The sequence below is a fragment of the Pelodiscus sinensis genome, chromosome 2 (assembly GCF_052426305.1).
Source record: "Pelodiscus sinensis isolate ZL-2025 chromosome 2, ASM5242630v1, whole genome shotgun sequence".
In the NCBI taxonomy this organism is placed as follows: domain Eukaryota; kingdom Metazoa; phylum Chordata; order Testudines; family Trionychidae; genus Pelodiscus; species Pelodiscus sinensis.
In genome coordinates this window covers 189335402-189358377 of record NC_143053.1, presented here as the reverse complement: position 1 = coordinate 189358377, position 22976 = coordinate 189335402, and the positions used below count along the sequence as shown (strand labels likewise).

The 22976-nt window shown below is 40.5% G+C and overlaps 1 pseudogene; it reads left to right on the top strand.

The window, feature by feature from the left end:
* Nucleotides 1-788: 788 nt before the first annotated feature.
* On the top strand, nt 789-3702 carry LOC142826820 (uncharacterized; annotated as a pseudogene).
* Nucleotides 3703-22976: the final 19274 nt, after the last annotated feature.

The following is a 22976-nucleotide window of genomic DNA, read 5'->3' as shown; positions in this document are numbered from 1 at the left end:
CTCCCTTTGAGCATTGCGTAGACATACTCACACTGGTTAGAGATCACATGACTATAACTCCAAAAATCTTGGTGTCAGTAGGTGGATTTGATTTTTACCTTGATTTCTTGGCCTTATCTCCACTGGATTCTCTCCATTGTTTGCATTCCCTATCCCCGTGAAACAGGGCAGAAGGTGCAGAGGAAATTCTGCTCGAGAGTTGCATCAACTCCCACACAGATTTCCTGACAGCAATCCACCAGGGAAGCCAGCCACAGACAGCAGCTGTTCTCCAGTTTTGCCTCCTTTCCACATCTGCAAACACACCAGAGTCTCCATCCTGCACTTTATCTTTGCAGATGCTTTTTGGGCTTAGAAAAGGGGGGAAACATGCCAGGGAGTTTACTGTTCTCTCTTTTCCATGCTCCTTACACCAGTTTGTTTCATTCTCGCTCTCTTCTGCCAGCACAAGCAGAAGGAAGCATCCAGCACTCAGAAATAGCTAATATAGCTTATTTTTATTTTGTTCGGTTAAAGACAAGTCACAGAAGCAAATTGGAACAGCTTGAAAAGAAAACTCCCAAATTACAGCCCTCAAGACAAGAATGCATGTGCCTTCACACTGAACAAGTCTTGCAGTATTCATTCATGACTTTGTTCTAAACTTTGTCTGGCCATGCGCTGCATCAGAATCTCAGGCCTTTCTGTGAAACCGCCACATTACACATTATATATATTTGCTTATGCTTTTTGTACTTACATATGAATGTATGAAAAAGAGAGGGAAAAAAGAAATTTGCTTCACTTATATGGTCTGTTACAGTGTAATCCGGTGAGTCTAGGAGGAGGGGCAGGAAAAGTCTGCAAGCAGGTCTACACTACAACATCAAGTCAACATAAGTTGTGTTGACATACAGAAAGCCACCACAATAATCACACTAGTTTTGCATATGCACACTGTGTTCCTTGTGCAAGCAGTGTGCATCCTCACCAGGAGCACTTTCACTAACTGCCAGTGTGGGGCATTGTGGGATGGCTTCTCAAAGGCAGCAACAGCCAATGTAAGCAACATAGTTCTGCTTAAGTCAAATGCAGTGTCTATGCTGACACTGCGTCACTGTAGCTACACTGACTTAAGCATTTATGCTTTCTTATGAAGATGGAGTTATTCAGGCCTTGTCTACACTACAATTTTGTCAAAAGAAGTCACGTTGAGAAGTTGAGAAGAATCAGCTCCTTCTGCTGACAAAACTCTCCTGCTTTGGTGACAAAGTAAAACCACCTTGACAACAAGTGTAGAGCTTTTTGTGGTAAAGTTATATCCACAAAGTGTCAGTGTACACACCACACTTGGTTATGTCACTGTAAATGACCAAAATGTGAGGTGTCCCACAATGACCATCCTGACCACTCTGGTCAGTAGTTATAACTCTGCCACACTTCACCCAGACACAAAGGCATCTGCCTTTCCTCCTTTAAAGGGCCAGAAATATTCAAAATTCCATATCCTGTTTGCTTTGGTGTGGAGAACTCACACTGTATCTTCTCATGTGTCCATGGCAACTCCACACAGCAAATGCTCTCCCTCTGGGAGCACACATGAGTTGTTGGATCTGCTTGCTCTGTGGGGTGAGGAGGCTCTGCCGTCCCATCTCTGCTCAAGCTGTAGGAACTTCAATACTAATGCTCAGATTTCTCATAGCATGCTGGATAAGGGCTATGAACAGGACATGCATCAATGCTATGGGAAGATAAAGGCGCTGAGGCAGGCATAACAGAAGGCAGGGGAGTCAAACTGTCACTCTGGTGATGTACCAAAGACCTGCCATTTCTTTAAGAAGCTGGACACCATCCCTGGAGATGACCCACCTCCACCGCCCAGGAAACCACAAGGAAAAAGTCATGGATGAAGAGGTGGAGTTGGAAGACAATGGCAGCATTGTGATGTAGCACAGAGTCAGGACCTCTTTTTCACTCCAGAGTACTCTAGACTCTAGCCTATCCCAGCAGGCCATCTCTGGTGCACATAATGTAGGAGAGGAGAGCTCTAACAGGTGATTTTTTTGAATTGAAGCTGCTCAGTTATGAGGTAGAGCTGTCCTTTGCTCTGTGTATTCTAGGAGTGAGTGCAGGAATAGAAATATACAAGTCTAGTTGTGTTTGAGAGTGCTCCACATTCCCCTGTGCAGCTAAGCATTGTGGTGGAATAGTGTGTTACTGCACACTGAGATTTCATGGGAATCCTCTACAGAGATCTCTAGTAAACTTTCCTGGCTTTAGTAGAGCTGCTTTATTCTTTCCTCCATTGCAGGAAACTTTCCCATGTCAATCAGCAATCACTTGTGCAGGGACCAAATAACTTAGGTAAGCAGCATAGGGACTAGTGTCTGAAGCCACATGCATGCAGGAGATGCACTCTTGTATCCTTGCTTACCCTCAGCAGTGAGATATCCCAGGGTTGAGATATCCTACAAAAAATGGTGGCAGAATTTATGGTATTGTTTCTAGTCACCTACAATGGCCCCCTTAAAAATGCTTAGATCCTTGGCCCCAACCTGGAATGTCCAACCACCTCCTAGGCCAAAACTCACTGGCTGTGTCTAGACTGGCAAGTTTTTCTGCAAAATCAGATGATTTTGCGGAAAAACTTGCCAGCTGTCTACACTGGCAGTTTGAATTTCCACAAGAACACTGACGATCTTATGTAAGATCATCAGTGTTCTTGAGGAAATACTGTGCTGCTCCCATTCGGGCAAAAGCCCTCTTGCGCAAATCATTTGCACAAAAGGGCCAGTGTAAACAGTACAGTAATGTTTTCTGCAAAAAAGCCCCGATTGCGAAAATGGCGATAGGGGCTTTTTGCAGAAAACCGCGTCTAGATTGGCCACGGATGCTTTTCCGCGAAAAGTGCTTTTGCGGAAATGCATCCCGCCAATCTAAACATGCTTTTCCGAAAATGCTTTTAACGGAAAACTTTTCCATTAAAAGCATTTTCGGAAAATCATGCCAGTGTAGACGTAGCCACTATGTTTAGGGTATATGCTGAGATGTGTGCTTGCCAAGGGATAGTGAGAAAGTATTTGGATGTTAAAAGAAGTGTATTTTACAATAATCATTTAATGATGTGTAAACTAACAATCATACTTCTGTGCATCATTTCTTGTGTTTTTGCAGATATCATTTTCAGGGGAACGCTTTGCACACTGACAGAGTGCCTCCACCAGATAAAGAAGTGACCAAGATGCAGCAAGGAGAGCATGTTCCAAGAGGTGCTCCAATCTTCAGAGGCTGGGGAAAAATAGAACATAGAGAATGGAGACAGACCTTCAAAGAAAATTTTAAAATGGAAAAGCAGGACAGAAAGGAGAGTGAGGAGTAAATTATAAAGGGCTAGGAGTGGATGATAAAAGTGATGGAGGAGCAAACAGAGATGCTGAAGTCCCTAATTATGCTCCAGGCAGAATATGTGTACTCACCTCCTCCCCCACCTCACAGACAATACAGAACTGTTTTCCATGCCCTCCCCAAACTGCTGCCACACATTCCCTGAAACTTCCCAGAATGCCTTGGTACCCCATTTGCTCCATTTCTTTGGATAGCTTCCAAAATGATAGCTGAAGTTAAACACAACTGTCAGAGCCTACACTGCCCTGCACTCTTATCTCTCTTCCCACCAAGTCTTTTTTGTGTCTTGTTAATGGGTATCTAATAAAAACAAACTATCTGAAAGATTATCAATTGTTCTCTCTGAGATGTGGTGGCTTCTGGTAATAATACTCAGTGGCAGTCTGGCTACTTGCTGACTATAAATCTTTATCAGGAATCATCACAATTTGCATGTCAAGCAGCAAGTTAACAAAGCATGGCAGAGTGCTATATAAAAAGACACATTACTGATGCTCATTACCAAAATATTATCTCTAAGCCTCCCTGATTTGAACAGCCCTTTTGGTGCCCCTCTAATAGCCCTGGTAATGTGGCTGCTCTAATTCAGAGCCAGGTGATTCTACCTACTTACACCACCCTGGGGGAAACTGTGGGGCGAGGAGGCTCTGCAGTCCTAGCTCTGCTCAAGTTGTAGGAACTTCGAATATTATGAAGTATGCAGCTGGCAGCTATGACCAGACCATAGGAATATTCTCCTCATTTAGGTCTAACGTGCCATAAAGGCAGTACCAGAATGCATTTAAACAGCCAAAGGCACATACTATGATCATTCTGCACTTGCTCAGCTTATTGTTGAAATGTTCCTTGCTACTGTCCAGGTTTCCCATGTAAAGTGTAATGAGCCATGCGAGTAAGGAGTACACAGGATTTCCAAGGATCATTTGGGCGTTTCAAGGTCCCCCAATAGAATCTTCTGGTGTGGAAAGAAAGATCTTGTTTGAAATCTTCTGCATAGTCCAGTGTTCCTAAAGATGCATGCATCATGTACCTTCCTCGGCCATTCCACCTCCATGTCAGTAAAACACCCATTGGGAGCCACAAGCATCTGCAACATCAAGTTCTCCTTTCTGTGATTTACTCCATCACAAGATGATCTGGGGTCAAAATTGGAATATGTGTGTCTTTGATCACTCTGCTGCAGTTAGGGAATCCCATTGCCACAAAGCCATCACTATTCCATGCCTAATGCTAAGCGTCACAGTCCTTCATAGCAGGATGCAATAAATGGCCCTACACACTTATATTACTGCAGCCCCAACAGTGGGTAGACTTCCCAACTCCAAACCGATTTGTGACTGACCAATAGAATCTAGAGTTTCCAGTTTCTACCAAGTGATTGCCAATTGCTTGTCCACCAAGAACACAGCTCTCTTTTTGGTGTCCTTGCACTGTGGACAGTCCATACACATTTCCTGGAAGGTGGCTTTCTGAATCCAAAAGTTCTGCAGCCACTGCTCATCATCCCATAGCTTCATAATGATGTTATCCCACCACTTTGTGCTTGTTTCCAAGACCTCGAAGTGATGGTCCATTATCTTCAGCTGTTTAGTGAATATCAGAAGTAATCTGATATTTCTTTCCATGGCACATGGCAGGCCAGGCATATCAGATTCAGAGCTGTTCAGATTCAGTGCTCACGATAAACTTCATGACCATCCATAATGTGTTTATAACAGTGACCACAACAGTAGAGAGCAGTGCGGGAACCACCTTTTCACACAGAGATGGTAGGCTTACAGTCAACGGGGGCTCCTGTGAAATGCAGTTGGAAGCCCATGGAATGCTAGAGTAGAAAGAACTGCATCATGGAATGGTAAGCTCGCGACTATGATGCACCGTGAGCCACTCTGTCTTTCCACAACTCCAATCTGCTGAAGGTGGCAAGTAGCACAGTGGGATAGCTACCCACAGTACACTGCTTTTACTGTTTTTTAAAAAAATATTTTAATATTGTGAAGCCAGGAGAAATCAAATTCTCATTTTCTAAATGTTTATTGGTGTAAAGACTCCCAAAATACTGCTCAGATCAGATCCACTGGAAATTGCTTATATAAGAGAAACAACAAACAAACATCAACAAGAAATAGGAAGCAAAACTTCTATTGATACCAGTGGTATCAGGATCAGCCACAAGAAATGCAGAGTTGGCTGCCTATTTTGTATCCCCATTACACCCCTTTCCTATGTTGCAATTCTGAGCTCTTAATTTTAATATTTCATTTTTATAATATCTAGACTTCCCCTACAGTTGTTCCTGTCTTACCAAAGCAGGTCTGCAATGCTCTCAGGTATGGGGCAACGGCATAACATCAACAGAGAATTTGGCCTGATGTTTGCAAAACAAATATTGAATCTATACATTTCTGCAATTCTTCTCATTCTTGTCCAGTCACATCTGGCATATGATACCTCATCTCTTGTCCCTCATTACAAAGATTGTCCCTCAGAATGACATCGCAAAAATCAGCATTTTCTCAAACATAAAGCCTTTAATACCAAAAGGGTAGTATGACTTTAAAACAGTTTGAGAGTCCTCTAATGGTGCTCACTGTGTGCTATGTTTTAGAAGCTGCCAGAAACCAGCCAGAGCAAAAATACTGTCTATAAATAGGCCTTGAAGGTTTGTGTATAGTTAGCACAATGGTTTAGGAGGTATCCAGTGGGCAAAAGGGGAAGGAGAGTAGCATTTTATGTAAAAAATGTCATTAGTTGTTTCTGAGTCACTAATAACTAAGAAGAAAATGATCTTGCATGCTTATGGATCAATGTTCTAACAGATAAAGTGCATAATGGGGTATCAATTGGTCTCTGCTATAGACTACCAAATCACTCTAGGGAACAGGATGACTGGCTCCTTAATCTATTTACAATATGTAGGAAAAAAAAGTCATATGATCATTGGGAAATTCTATTTGAGTGTCATATGTTGGAAGTCCCATGCTGCCAGTACTAAAACATCCTTAGCATTTCTATATATTATAGATAACTATTTCCTCACTCAAAAAGTGTTGCGTCCAACACAAGGGAATTCTATATTAGACCTCATCTTTACCAATAAAGAGGAACTGATCTAAGAGGAACTAAAAATTAATGATCTTATTTATAATGTGAGACCAGAATAAAGAATGCTTTTAAAGGGCCTGTTTTGTAAAGCTGAAAGCAATCTGACATTAGAAAAAGGAATGCCACAAATAAATAAAACGACAACGAATAAAGGCAGATTAGCAAAGTCTGAATAGCTGCATGAGAAATGCAATGAAACTGGACACTGAAAATTTGAAAGTTTAAAATCAAGACTGGATTTTTTTTCTAAAAGATATGCTCTAAGAATTATTCCAGGGAAATTCTCTGGCCTGTTCTTTGACCTGAGCAGGTCAGACTAGATACTCACAGTGGTTTCTTCTGGCTCTTGGAATCTTTGGTTATGTCTACACCATGAGCTAGGAATGTGATTCCACTGCTCACATATACATACTTGTGCTAGTTCTCATTAAGCTAGCAGAGGCTTAAACAGTGGAGGTACAGCTGAACCGTGATGAGTCTAACCCTACCTGAAACCAATACTTACTTACTTACTTACTGCCCGTTACGCCAATGGCGCATAGGGCAGCAACAAAGTCCTTCCACTTCTGTCGGTCGCAGGCCAAAGCGCCTATTGTTCCCCAAGTGTGATGATGGTCTTTTAATTCTTGTTCTACCGTTCGGTGCCAGGTTGTTTTTGGTCTTCCTCTCTTTCTCTTCCCACCTGGTTTCCAGTGGAGTGCAATTTTCGTAATAGATCCGTCTTCTCTTCGTAACACATGACCTATCCATCGCCAGCGTCTTTTCATAATTATAGTGGCCATGTCTTCTTGTTTACACTGAGACAGTAGGTCTTCGTTGGAAATTTTATTTGGCCAAAATATCCTGATTATTCTTCTAAGATTCTTGGTATGGAATGTAGACAATTTAGTAAGGTCTCGTTGTATCATGCGCCAACATTCTGCTCCATAGAGAAGCACTGGGAGAACACAGCTGTTATATAGTTTCAGCTTGGTGCGCACGCTGTACTTTGAGGATTTCCAGATGTTATTCATACTGATAAAGGCATTTCGTGCTTTACTCAGTCTATTCTGAATGTCTTGCTTACTTCCACCATCTGGGGTGATGATACTACCCAAATATACAAATCTATCAGTAAAAGGAAGATCGTTGTTATTGATCTTGATGGGGGTTTGTATTGTAGTGTTCAGAGTCATGACTTCTGACTTCTTCTGGTTTATCTTAAGGCCAACTTGTGAACTATACTTATTTAATTTATCTGTTTTATCTTGCATATGCCGATGAGTGTGAGAGAGAAGTGCCAAGTCGTCGGCAAAATCCAGATCTTCAAGTGTAGAGAAAAGCATCCATCTAATGCCGGTATGCCCCTCCTCAGTCGTACGTCGCATCACCCAGTCAATAACAAGATTGAAGAGCAGTGGCGACATTTCGCAACCTTGACGAACTTCGGTCTTGACTTCAAACCATATATTGCTTCCTCCAACACAACAGCTATAATTTTTGTAGAAGCTCCTAATGAGCTTCACCATATGATACGGTATTCCATAGGCCCTCAAAATCTGCCATAATCTGTCTCTGTCTACACTATCGAAAGCCTTTTCAAAGTCTACAAAGTTCACGTGAAGTTGTCGTTGCCATTCTGCACTCTGTTCTATGATGTTACGCAGAGCAAAGATCTGTTCTATACAACGCCTACCTTTTCTAAAACCTGCCTGCTCCTTCCTCAGCGTTTCATTAACTGCTGTTGATATTCTACCTATGATGATTTTAGCAAGGATCTTGCTGGGTATTGATAGAAGGGTAATTCCGCGCCAGTTGTTACAATCGCTGAGTGTGCCCTTCTTCGGGATCTTGATAATCACCCCTTTAGTCCAATCCTCCTGTACGCAGGCTTCTATCCAAACTGTTCTGAAAAGTGGTTCCAGTATTCCAGCTGCTGTCTCTGGGTTTATTTTGAAAAGTTCTGCATTCAAGTTGTCCTTTCCTGGGGTTTTGTTGTTCTTCAGTTTCTTGATTGCTAATATAATTTCTTCTTTGGTAGGTAGATCGATGTTAATATCTAAATCTGTCTCCCTTCCACATATATTAACACCTTCTTCCGATGATTCTCTGTTAAGTATTTCTTTGAAGTGTTCGGCCCAGCGTGCGTCTTGTTCCGCTTGTGTTGTGAGCAATTTTCCTTGCTTATCCTTAATAGGTGGGCTGACTAGGGAATGGTACTTACCACACACTTGCTTAGTAATTCTATACAGTTGTACTTGTTCTCCTCGAGCCGCAGCACTTTCTGCCTCTTTTGCGAAACCAATGGATAAACTTAAAAAACAACAAATGGTCTGGTAGCACTTTATAGACTAACAAAACATGTAGATGGTATTGTGAGCTTTCGTGGGCACTGCCCACTTCTTCAGATGACTGGAGTTTAGAGTTTAGGATGTGCAGACCCAAATTAAATAGGGGAGAAGGTAAAGGGGAGAAGGAAAAAAAAGAAGGGGGTGAGAAATAAGTAGCAGAGGGTATGAAAATATCAAAGGGAAAAACAAGTAGGCAGAGCTGGTAGTCTATAAGCACCTAAAGATAGGATAGTTAAAAGAAGCAGATAAGGATCATAGGATAGCAATTAGATAGGAAGGGTACTAATGTAAAAATTTACACAGACAAAGAGCTGTTGGCACCTTCATTGAATGTTAGGTTCATAATGTCCCAGCCAACAGTTATCTTGATTGAGGCCATCAGTGTAAGAATTGAATTTTGTGGATGAATTGTAATTCCAATGCCTCTCTGTGTATTTAATTCCAATGCCTCTGCTTGCACTACCTATGCTACTGCAGCTATGCAACCAGAGGAATCACACCCCAACTTCATAGCGTAAATATATCTTATGGATTGAACATGCTTGTTTGGACTCTATCTCCGCCCATGTAGTTTCTTTTCTTATCACTGTTGTGTAAAAAACAAAGACACAGAACTGAACAGGTATATATTGTTTCTTATATTAAACTGGAGCTCTCTGGGCTTGAGTCTATACTTCTAATACTTGGTGTAGTCATGCTCATCTGTGCAAAATGACTGCACAGTATGCAAGGCAGTGGAAAACTAGGTTTGCAATGGATTCCAAACAATTCCTTTATTCCTGTAGCTTCCATAATTGCATGTTTATGATGGTTTCCAAGTATGTGGGGAGGGAATGAAGATTAAAGCATTCACATAATATTGGTAGTTGAAGGAACCTGTTAAGTAAAAATAGAGTTCATGCTATTTTTTCTTTCTTTATGATGGATACATAAATAAAGAAGTCTTGAAAAGCGTGTTGGTATTGTCTGCTCTCCTACAGGAGAAGGATATTTTTGGGGAAAATGTTTTTGGGTGCTTTTTGACATTTGCATATCAGCTAATCTATGAATGTGGTGGATTCTTTGACACCTGAAACGTTTAAATCCAACTTGGATATCTTTCTAAGAAATATATTCTAGCTCAGTCTGACTTTATGGCTAAGTCTACACCAACACTTTATGGCACTATAATTTCTAGCTCACGGGAGTGAAAAACACTCCTCCCTTGAACACAGCAACTCACAGCACTGTAAAGCACCAGAGTGAACCAAGCTACAGCACTGGAAGCCGTGCTCCTAGAGCTGTTGCTCCCCTCCTGAAGGTGGTTTACATAGAGCGGTGGGAAATCTCTCACCCAGCAGTTGTGCCATGGCCACACTTTCAGCTTAAAGCACTGCCACACCTGCACTTTAAACTTTTAAATGTAGACAAAGCCTATGAGTTGAAGCAGGATCTACTGAGTAAAATTCTAGGACCCATCTTGTGCTTTCGGGTAACACTAGACGAGTTAAATAAAATAGGTATGAATGAACAATATAGCCAGTGGGATTTAAACGGGTATTTAAGTCCTTTGTTGAATCAAGGACTCTCTGAAGCGCATGCACCTCTACTTATTAACTTGATTGCTGGCTATAAAAACACTTGTGCTTTGCTTGTATTCATTGATTTCTGTGCCACCTCTTATTATTATCAGTTTCTCTCTAATTAAGTGGAGGCATCTCATGTTTCTTAAAGTATTTAGCAATATTATCACTGCAGCTTGTCAAAACATTGTCCCTGCCAACAGCACATCCCACAAGTTCTTATCTCTGATCTAATTTTCCATTTATGGCAAAAGGAAATTGAGATGCCAGGTATTGTTTATTATATGTTAATTGGCACCACCGCACTTGTGTGGAGTCCTGATACTCCAGATGTATCAGTTTAAAAAAAATATCTTATATGATCACTAATGTGCTAAAACTTGATTCAAGTTCTGCACAATAGTAAAATGAACATACACCTCCAAAAATTTGACATAGTTGGTATGGTATAATATAGAGCTATGTAGGTACAACTAACCTTTGGCTGGGTGGGTTATCTGGCTACAGTGGTTAAGATTCTGCATCTAATTTTATCCTGACCAACTGCAGGTTTCATTATGCAAAAATGTTTGAGTATATTGATAGAACAAAAGATCTTATTATTAAAGTTTACTAAAAGTTCTGCTATTTTGGCCCAATTCATTGTCAATTCAAGTCAATGGAAAGACCTCCATCGACTTCTCTGGGCTTTGGATCAGGCCCTGTAAGACTCATAAATTGTGTGATAGATAGGGCAGGGCAGGAGAGGAGGGGGAGATGTGCATTGAATAGGAATGAATTAAAGTAAGACAAAGTTTTCTTCTTAGTACTGTTACTTTAAATAGTCCCAGGGATGAACCTTCAAATCAAAATTCTAATTCATTGGAATGTCTGGCGTCTAAACTGATGATATCAAGGCAGCAAATACAGCGTTGTGTTTTACTTTAGATGAATTCCTCTACCACCACTGGGAAAAGTGATTTCTCTGCATTCAAGAATGGAACACCCACTGTGGATCAAGATGGAAAACAAAGTGGAGAGGTGGGAAGGATCAAATTCATGGCATAAGCAAATACTCTATAAATTGTCAGGAGACTGACTAGATGGCCACAAAGAGATTTTGTCAAGGGTTTTATACAACTAAAATCAATTCATCCACTTTATCTGTTTTGAACATCCTAGAGATGCAACTAAAGATGTCACAAATGGTTATAGTTGCCTGGAAACCTTCAAGGTGTCAATTGACCATATTTTTAGGTGCAGGAATGTTACATGGACACACCACAGTTTTGCCAGTGATTTTTTAAAAAAACAAATGGACTCAGAAATCTACAAGGGAATAAAAATATCATGAGAGTGAAGCTGAGTTGAAGCAGGGTAACTCAAAATCAATATTTTGCTTTTAAACTCTTAAGGGGAGGCCCAGGAGGGCTGCACTCATTTTGTCCTCCTTACTTATTATCCTCAGAGGATTGGCTGAAAAGTGACAAGACTACTCCATACTTACAGCTAGGACATTCCTTGCTAACAAGCCACTTGTTAGAATACTCAGCTGCTGCTTTGTCTCCTAACATGGGGCTTTCACTAACTATATTAGAGGATGGTAAAGTCAAGTTTAAAAAAAAGTCATATTGGAACTCAGCGGCCACAGTTCACTAATGTTTTACTTCAAACATAGAGAGGCCTGTTTTCCTGTCCGTGCGTTTCTGCATATGTATGTTGAATGCACCATTGCCACATACAAAATGGGACATGACAGTCCTGAATGGGGATTGAACACCAGACCTCCCACACAAGCCCCACAATTTGAGCTGAAGGAGTGAGTTGTTAGTAGCAAATTGTAATAGTGGATTGGGTTAGCTCATAGAGGGAAAGAGAATCATATACACTAAGACACTGTATTACATGCTGCCCTATTAGAAAAATGTATTTAGCTTGTATTCTCTCTTACTTTGTGTATGCAGAGTAACTAGCACAATGAGGGCCCAATTTTGGCTGGAACTTGTAGGCACTATTGTAATAAAAGTCAAATGAACAAAACTAGAGCTGAGTTTATGTCTCATCCTGGATGCCTTTTGCCATTGACAAAGGGACATGCTCAGGGAAAAGAGGGTAGAGCTGGGACATGTCTAAAACCTAGTGATTTCAGGCTGTTAGAATGATTCTTCGGTGCCTTATACTGCTGGACTGAAACTGCAGCAGACCAATTGCTGGATGACTCCAGGCCCAAGGGGAGGCCCTACGTCTAGACTGGCCCCAAATTCCGGAAAAGGGATGCAAAGCAGGTAAGTCAGCATAGGGAAATCCGCAGGGGATTTAAATATCCACCGCGGATTTAAATAAACATGTCAGCCGCTTTTTTTCCGGCTTGGGGAAAAGCCGGAAAAAAAGCGTCTAGACTGGCGTGATCCTCCGGAATAAAGCCCTTTTCCGGAGGATCTCTTATTCCTACTTAAATCCCCCGTGGATTTCCCTGGCCGGGCGCGTCCACGCGGGTCGAGCCCCCATCCTCCCTTTGCGGTGCGTGCCCGCCCGCCCTCTCCGGCGGATCCGTGCCGGCGGCGCGCCGCTCGGCTGGCTCCCGGCACTCGCGGCAGCCGCTTTCCAAGGGGCCGGAGGAATCTCTCTCCCGCGGCCAGTGCGGACCCTGCTGGGTCCGTCACAGCTCCCAAGGAGGGACAGGTGTTGGGCAGAAGGGGTGGGGCTGGGTGGGGTGGGGACCAAAGCAGGGATCTTGCCTCCCCCACTGCCTTCACCCACTGCCCATGCTCTTGTCTATGCTAGTCTTTACTTCCTAAAATTTCCTGCTGTTTTTGCTGGCTTAATCCTACCACCCAACCAAAAGTGAAGCTGTGGGAAGGATACCTAGGAAAGGTCTAACTGACCATTTTCCGAAGATAGAAGAAAGTGCTTCAGTGGGTTGCTCCTGTTAGATGGAGAATATTAGGGAAGGGAGAGGAAAATAAACTTGCAGTTTTAATTGTGGGTGTTCTGTGGAGACAATAAAAAACCCAGAACTATCATAAACATAGACTGAAAGAGTTATTTCATTTTAATCTCCTATTTTCATTCCTTCATTACTTTCTCTGATTTCTTCCATGTTTTATATTTTTGGACAATTGAAAACAACCCAAAACTCAGCATAAAAAGGATTTTAGCATATGTGAGAATGGATCAAATATGAGTTCTTTAAAAATCTTAGGACACGTTTTTGTACTTGGTTAACTAAAAAATGGTTCCATTTTTGTTTTTCAGACTTGTGGAATCAGCCCTCTGAAAGGACAAGGGCCTTAGACAGATGCGTGGAAAAAATGTATTAGTGATTGAAGTGAGCTGTGGCCATGTTCACCCTTCCTTTTCATTAGTTTTTCCAAACAGTGGATGAAATCCTTGCCTGGTTGAAGTCAGTTAGAGCTTTGCCACTGACTTCAGTGGGGCCAGGATTTCATTTTCTGAGTGCATATCCCCAAAGAGATCTATGTCAGGGCATCTCTATGTTACATGGAAGATCAATGCTGTCATGGGCAATCTTCTGGGGTTCAGTTTAGCGGGTATAATATAGACCTGCTAGGTGGAACTCAAAGGGAGCCCCCATTGGTGCTGGTACTCCTACTTCTCGCAAGGAGTAAGGGGAAGCTGGTGGGAGTGTTTGTTCCTGTCGACCTCCTACTGGGTGGATGGCGATTTAAGGTATATTGACTCCAGATACATAATTTACATAGCTGAAGTTGACCTTCCTGTATAGTGACGACCAGGCCTTAGAGAGAGTAAATCTTCAGACATCTTTCAATATCTGCAAGAAGATCAACACTTAAGCATGTATAGGGGAGTTGGTGTATCTTGGGAATGACTGAATCCCCTTTTACCATGGTAGTGAAATTGCTCTGTGATTGCTAGTGTGATCTAAGTACTTAAAGACCTGCAGCTGTTCAGACTCCAAGCAGAAAGAAGAGCTTCTGGCATATTTGGAGCTCCCCATCAAAACACCTTTGTATTGTTTTCACATATTTCTCCCCATCTCTATACAACTGTATTTCATAGTGCACATTGTGAGGTGTGAGTGGCTTGCACGGGCATCCTTCATCAGCACATGCAAAGGAATCATACCAGTTCAGGTGCTTTCAAAGCATTCCATATTGAGGGATGGGTGTGTGTGTTTAGGATCTGACCGTTGTTTGTATTCAAGATCAGGAAGAAATATGAAGCTTTGCACCTTTTCAGAATGCACTATTATAGCAATGGCATTGCACACAGTAGATTTTCAGCATATTGAACCTCTTGTTTGTTACTCACACCATTAACATCTGCAATGGAGAGACTTGGTCTGATGTAGTGGGGATTTTGTCCACTCTTGTATTCCACTGTGTTCACTCTGTTTTTGCATACTGTTTGCTTTGTTGTGCTTTATGTGATTCTACTGTCCTGTGCTGGTCTGGAGTAACTGTGTGTGTGTGTGTGTGTGTGTGTGTGCGCGCGCGCACGCGCGCCTTGTTCCCTGGGCACTGCTGTACTATCTGGGTGAGGAGGGGAAGGCTGGGCATGACTCACTGTAGAAGTATGTCAGTCTCTCACTTCCTGAGGACCAGGTGACAGCAAATAACACCTTGGCCTGGATGCTGGACAAAGCAGGAGGCGGGGCTGCCTGGGGTGCTGTGAGTGTGAGTTAGTTTTCAGCTGGCTGGGGGAGAAGGGAGCCTCGCTGGCCTGGGGGGGCCAGGGCAGGAACCCAGAGCTGTTGCTCTGAGTCCCCCTTTCCTTAAGATGGGCTCTACTGAATACTCCTAGTTCCTGTAACAAGAAATCTGAGCTACGCTGTGTCCCTGGGAACCAATAAACCTTCTTTCTATTTGCCGGCTGAGAATCATGTCTGGCTGCAGATGGGGGTGCAAGGCCCGGTGACTCCCCCACACTCCGTGACTCTTGGATATCCAGAAAAGCTGCACCAAAACTCTACTTTTGGCAGCACAAACAAGCTATCATTTTTCTTGCAGCTTTGGTCTTTCTTCTGCACATTTCCAGCATAACAACTATAATCTACATCCTTTTTTTCTTGCTGGTTAAGACAGTCCATACAATATAGGATTTCATCTGTTGATGAGGACAACATATAGGTTCTGAGTTTGAAATGCAGCACTTCTGTTTTATTCAAGTGTAACTATTGAAATCAATAACACTCCACTGGCATAAAATAGGAGTAATGCATCACACAAGAAAATTAGAGCAGCCATATTGGATCAGACCAATGGCCCACGTAGCTCACTAGCCTGTCTTTGACAGTGGTCATACTACAGCCTCAGGGAGTGTGCACAGCAGGGCAATCCACGCTGTCTTCCATACTGGCTTCTGGCAGTTTGAGGCTTAGGGTCACTTCAATTCTGGGATTGCACTCCTCACCATCTTGGCTAATAGCTCTTGATGGATTTACCTTCCGTGAACTTATCTAGTTCACTTTTGATCCCAGTTATACTTTTGGCCATTACAATATCCTATGGCAATGAGTTCCACATGTTAATTGTGCAATCCGTGAACAAATATTTCCTTTTGTTTGTATTAAACCCACTGACAATTTCATCAGGTGACCCCCATTTCTGTGAGTGTGCATGTGTGAAAGAGTAAATAACCATTTATTATTTTATCAACCTCTATCATATTCCCATTTAGTCATTTCTTTTCTAAATTGAACACCCCTAATCTTTTAAGTCTCTCCTGATAGGAAAGCTATTCCATACTTCTGATCAGCTTCGTTGTCCTTCTCTGAATCTTTTTGATGTCCACTCCACTTTTTGAGATGGGGCAGCCAGAACTGAACACTGTATTCAAAGTGTGGGATTATGATTTTTTTTGTTTTGTTTTCTATCTCTCTCCTAACAGTTCCTAACATTACGTTAGCCTTTTTGACTATGGCTATTCATTGAATGGAAGTTTTCAGAGATCTAGCCACAATGACTCCAAGAGCTCTTTCATTGGATAATGATGTAGGCCTTCCTGTGTGTCAGTGCCAGAATAACATTTTAAAAAAATTCTACTTGAATATACCTGGATTTTACCCTGGCTGAATGTATTGGCCACTTCATCAAAAAACACCAGCTGCCCTAAAACCTTCTCTATATCATCACTTTAAAATGTTCCAAAGTTTTCAGGAGTAATTTTTAATTAGAAAAAACTTGTCTGTAGACCCATAATTGTTCTGGATTAGGCTATGAAATATAAAGAAACTTTAACCTTCACTTATCATGAGTTAGCTGGCAAATTAGCAGGGAGTCTGCAATTTTAAATGGAAGAGGTTATCATAGGAACGAACAACTCTAGATCGAGTATCTTTTTGGAGGAAACTTTGAGAAATAAGATTTGTGGCCCAATCTGTGAATAATTTCATGTGGAAAAACAAGCTGTTCATAAAGCTGTCTCGTTGCTCTCTTAATGGTGGCAGTATGACAGCTCTCATTTTGGAAAACATTTTTTGCAGAGATAGAACAAAAATCTATAAACATTTGTTGATATTGCAAATAGAAGATTTTTTTTCTTCTGCCAGGGGCAAAAAAGGGGGTGGACGGACTTGCTTTCTTTTGCTCTTGTGAAAAGTGAAATTAAATCCGCTAAAGGCAGTAAAGTTACACATGTGTAAACTGGAAGAGAATCAGGCTCAGTAACTGACAATATTAGAGAAAAATACTGATGCTAACCCATTTCATTTTGAGTAAAAATTTCTGTTCAATCGGCCATGCGTCCCTTATGGAAAAGGCAGGTGGTAATGAAACAGCATATCTACTCGAGTACCCACAGAAAGGAGAAATTATGTTATCTGTTTAGGCCTGATTTAATGTCATTTGTAGTTAATGCTCCTGATTCACTGCTGCACAGAATCCTATGTAGTCATGTATACCAGCAGAAAATGAGCTCTCTGTATGTGTTTAAGATCTACTATTCTAATTTGGCAATTATTTCTACCTACTTTGCATTATTGTAAATGTCTACACAAAGTGCAGGTCATTAGGGGAATTGAGACAAAAGGGAGTTTTCCAGTGACTACAGGGGACATGAATTGGGCCCTATAATCAAACCTATTTATCTTCACTTTTAGGGAATTTCACATACAAAATCTGAGCCACACTAAATTCTTTTAAGTTCTTCTAAGTTCACATTAAATTCTTCTAAGAATTCATTAATTTGATCCAAAACAAAATTTCACAGTTTCTAAAAAGAAAAACTCCCACAGGGTGGAAAACAGCAAAAGAGTAAAACAAACAGCTTATTTTCATAAAAGAGTTTTCTTTTCATTGTGAAATGGTAATTTTGTGGAAATCAGTAAAAACAATTCCAGGCAAACCTGGGCAAATTTGGCAAAATCAGCAAACATGATTCTTTGAGTTTGCCCTGCAAGTTTTTATGGCAAAGCTTTTCCCCTTTCACTAAAAAAACAAACACATTTATCATGTACAGTATCAGTGAATTGTGAATTACTATATACACAATATCATGCACAGTGAATTGTACTAATGATTAGATCACAGAAACATTGGGCATTTTCCATGTACCTTTTTATAACACAAAATGTTCTCAGAACTCTGTATAAAGTGCCTCTAATGAAAAAGCCTATTAACCCCAAGGTATGATTTTTTTCTTCTTTTGCAATAGTGAGATCAGAGCTATGGTCCACCTGCCTCACAAAACTAGAATTATTAGGGTAGAGGAGACATAGAGATTAGTTTAAAAATAAAAAATGGCTTTTCTTGTGCAATAAAACCTCATGTGTTTCCAGTAACGATGCTACTAGCTTTGAATGCAGACTCCTAGATTCACTGAAATGAAATTCAAATTATTGAAGAGCTTTTTGTTTACCATATTGGTCATGTAGGTTGTGCGTGCTTAGGGACTGGGGGCAGGGGTGGGAGAATCAAAGCTTTAAAGTGCACAGACTGGCAACTGCAGTTGAGACCTTGACCTGTCACATCACACAGCTCCAAACAGACGAGATGTGACAATGAAATTACATAGCACCCTGAGCAGTGGGCACCTACACCCAGTAACTCTGCTCAGTCTTCATACAGAATCTACCATATCAGTAGGGTGATGGCTGGGGCAGCAACTCAAAACACCCAATCCTTAAATTTCAGTCTCTTCTATACACATCCTGCCTGGCTTTCTGAGGCATTTTCTTTTAATGCTACCGTTGGTGAAAAAAAGGATCTTATGGAGTGAGATACTTTTCCATATTGTCACGTTATAGAATAATTTGTGGTGTTACTATTTTTATTCCTTAACATAGATAGAACTTTAGAGATTTTACAATCAATAGAAGATAACACCTTGGATTTCCATCATCCCTATCAGCTGAGGACCTCAAACAACAAATCTTATTATAAGCAGGAAAGTCTCATTATCTTAATTTTGCAGGTAGGAAACTGAGGCACCTAGCTTGTGCAGAACTGGGAATAGAATGAAGAAATCTGTCTGGACTTTCAGTCCTTTTTTCTAGCCAGTAGACTCTTGTCCTTCTTTGAAATAGGTATCAATCAATTTTTAAACTCAGCTTAACTTCCCTGTTTCCCATTTATTTATTTTTATTACACACCAGCACAAAAAATACCTGTGATTTCATTAGCAGCTTGCACAGTAAAACTTCTAGGTTAACAGGTATGAAGACCCTGTTAACCAAAGATAAAATAAAGGAAAATGTCTTATACTAGGAAATGAATAGAAAAAACATCTTGAAATTAATCAACCTCAACAAAAACCTAAAATAGAAATAAAATATGCAATTTTTGCTACACAAATTGCCAAATTTTGAAATAAAGCACTATTTCGAGCCATCCCTTATCCCTTGTGCAACAAGCTTTACTGGGATGACAAAATAGTGCGCCCATTATTTTGAAAAATACTTTGAAATAAAGGGCAGCTTGTGTAGATGCATAGTAGCAATTTTGGGATACCAGAGGTATCCCAAAATAGCCATGCAGTGTAGCTGTACCAAAACTGTTAAATTTCAGTCTCATCCAAAGTCCGTTGAAATCTATGCAACAATTCACATTGACTGCAATGGATAAGTTTCTTAATATAAAAAAATCAAAGGCACTAAACACTGTAAATTCAAGAAACTTTCAGATGGATTTTAGAATTCATTTCAAATGCTTTTCTCTACCCCCAAAAGCTATTGCTGGAAAAAAATAAACTAAACACAACAACTTAATTTACAGCATTAAAAACTTGATTAGGCGTGATAAAAGAACAGCTATTCCAAATGATTTTGCACCATTAAGTCAATGTCAAGACACCCATTCAGCCAAATTTTCCTCTCAGTTACACTGTTGCAAGCCTTTGGAGTTCAGTGGGGTTGCACTGTTATAATTGATAAGAGAACGTTATCCATTGGCTTCAATGGAATTGGGAGAAGGCCCTAAGACTTCCAATTCTATCCTTAATTCATCCCTGTTGTACCTACATGTCACTGCACATTCATTATTAATGCCACTTGTAAAATCTCCCACTGCTTGGAGACCTGTCCAGTGACCTGGCTGCAATGGAGTTATATATGGATGGAATGGCAGGCCTTAGCTTGGAATTCTCTTGCTCTTGCTGATTTGTCTGCCAGATTCATAATGTTATTTCAATATAATCTTCTATACTGAATGCAAATGGGAAAAAAGTCAGTCAGTTCAAACAATGGAGACTGAAGAGTATGTGGGGTGTTATGTAAATTAAAAAGAATATGAATTCAAGCTCCTATTAAAAAGAAAGATTTTGAACCACCATTTAGAAGACATTAAAATACCTAAAAATGAGTCTTTTATTCCAATCTGATTCCTATCTCAATTTTATATTAGTCAGTTGGCACAGAGTCAGCTATTTGGATAAGAGCTCTAATGGCAAGACTTCAGTTTCCACAATTGTGTGCATACTTTTAGACAGAGAAATGTCTAACAATCTCATATACAGCTGCAAAAAGGTAGCTAGGAATCCGTATATTAATATCTATTTCCACAAATCCATGATGACGAACAAATGACAACAGTTATTTGTGAGTGCTAAATTACACTCATCAAGTGGAAGGCATTGTTGAAAACTTAGCTCTATGTTTAAAAAGTAATTGGTAACTCATTCCTTTCCATTAATCATTATTAACCAACAGAAGAATGATTAGACAGAAATATGACATGTACATTCCTTTCTCCTAACATAAGAATACATTCAGTGTAATCCAAGGGCTATACTTTTAAAGCTTTTAAAATAATTACCTTTAAAAAATATCATTAACCTGTGGAACTCGCTGCCACATGATACCATTATGATAAAGGATTTAAGATTTTAAAAATGATTAGAAATTCCTACATGGTTTAATGAGAGGAACACAACAGCTTAATTATATTTTATATGAATAAATATTCCTATAATATATTATATTTTAATATATTTATATTTTATAAAATATAAGTTTTATATTTTATAGGAATAAAAAAGGGCTATAAATATTCAACTTTAAGGCAAAATGAAACCTGTAATTTACAAAAGTTAAGAAAAAATCCCCCCCTATCATCTGGCTATTCTACAACAGTCTAACATAAGTTTGTATGCCCTCTTCTGAAGCCACTGGCAGAGACAGCCGACTAAACTAAATGGAATATGTGCCTGATCCACAAACAAAACCCTTATGATCCTCTCCCTTTTTCTGAGTGGAATTGGAGGGGAGGAGAGAAACAGAAACATTCATTAAAGTGGAAGCTACATTTGGTGATTCACTTCCATATTTGAACTCATTACTTGCCTATGAAAAATACAAGTCAGTCATCAAAACAGAAATTTCTTGCTTATTGTAACAATAAATATGTGTACCTGGAGTTGTTGCAATATATCTTTAATCCAGGAAGTACTTAAATATAAACCTAACTTTGAAATGTGTGCTTAAGTCCTCTTAATGTTTAAACACTTTGCTGAATAAGGGACTGTATTCACTGTTCTTATGGATAAACACAACCACATGTCACGTACGCCATAGTATATAAAGTTTAAATTTCCTTATCAGATCTTTTTTTAGACCTGCTAGATCTATGTCTCTTGTGGTAGTGATCATATTGGCTATAGTCCAGAAATATTGGGTGGGGGGGAGGGGCAATAACTAAGCCAGTGCAGGTGCCAATTTCAAATGGCTACCCAAGAACTACACCCTTGTTTGCATGTTTGCTAGTGAGTGGCTGTGAATAAAATAAAATGTATGTTTAAAATTCAGACCTGCCTGTTTCACTTTGCTGCTGTGTCACGTACAGTAGCTTTATCTATCTGGAGATCTTTGCAATCAGACCCTAATGCTGACACCTTTCCTTCCCACGTTAATCCTCAGCCCACACCATCCACAGTAACACACAAGCAGAATTAAAATCTCACCATGAATGTATTTTTGACAGCAAATGTTACTATATGAGAATGCTCACGGTTATATAATGGGACAGGTGCAAGCTCTGGACACATCTCACACAAGCAGTCATTCTCCAACTTGCTTCTGATTTAGTAGCTCCAGCCAACAGGTTGTCACAAATTTGCCAATTCATGTACTCCAGTTATTGCTCCTTTATTGTACAGACTAATCAGAACAATCAGGCTAATGTTTATATCCTTTCTGGAGGATGAAACACTAATTCTGACCTTTCATCACTTATTCTGACTACTCATAAAACTCTCAGTGTGTTGAGGGTGACCTAGCATGGCCCTGAGCCAAAGGAAGGGAAGTCTCTCCATATTGTTGTCAGAGCAGATAAGCAGCAGAGCACATGAAAGGGAAGTGCTCCAGGTTTTATGGGCCAGGCAGACTCAAAAGGGCTCTTCTACTGAGTGAGTTAACATGTACTAATGGAAGGAATAATAACTTGGTCTCATTAGTGAATCTGTGCACCCAAGCACCCTGGAGGGAGGGCTGCTGGGAAACATACCAACTGCAACAGCTTCTACTTCCTTTTTTACTGCAAGATTTGCCCCTTCTCTCTTCTGTCTAGTTTGAATCTGCCAGCTATGTCATAAATGGTTTGGTATTTGATAGAATTTGAAAGCAAATTAATTTGTTCCTGTGACTGACATGGCAATATTTTCCTAAAAATCTGTCCTGCTCATTTAATTTCCAGCACTGGCACAGTTTGCTATTTTTGTGCCACATCATTATTAAAAAAGAAAAGAAACCCCCAAACAAAGCAAACAAAAGCATCTACCATCAGCATTCCTTGAAAAGAAATGCTCTCCCATTGGTGAAAGTTATGTCGCCCTCACCCTCGTCCAAATAATGCCTGTATATGAACCTTGATAGAATAGACTTCTATAAGCTAAGCAGAGGTGAAAGTAACTTACAGATATTGTCCTTTTGCAACCCGAGTCCCTGCCAGATCTTTAAATTGCTCCCTGCTGGCTTTTGCAGCAGCTCAGCCAGCTCTTGCCAGAACTGTGCACCAGAGCACATCTGCTGACTTTCACCTCTGAGTCTAAGCTTGCCATATTTTTCCATTGCCTGTTGGGTTCTCATCCCCTTTCCTCTTCTTTTCACTACATATTGATGACTGTAAGATTCTTTGGCTGGGACCTTTTCTTCTTGTCCAGTATATTCATAGATTCTAACGACAGAAGGGACCAGTCATCTGAT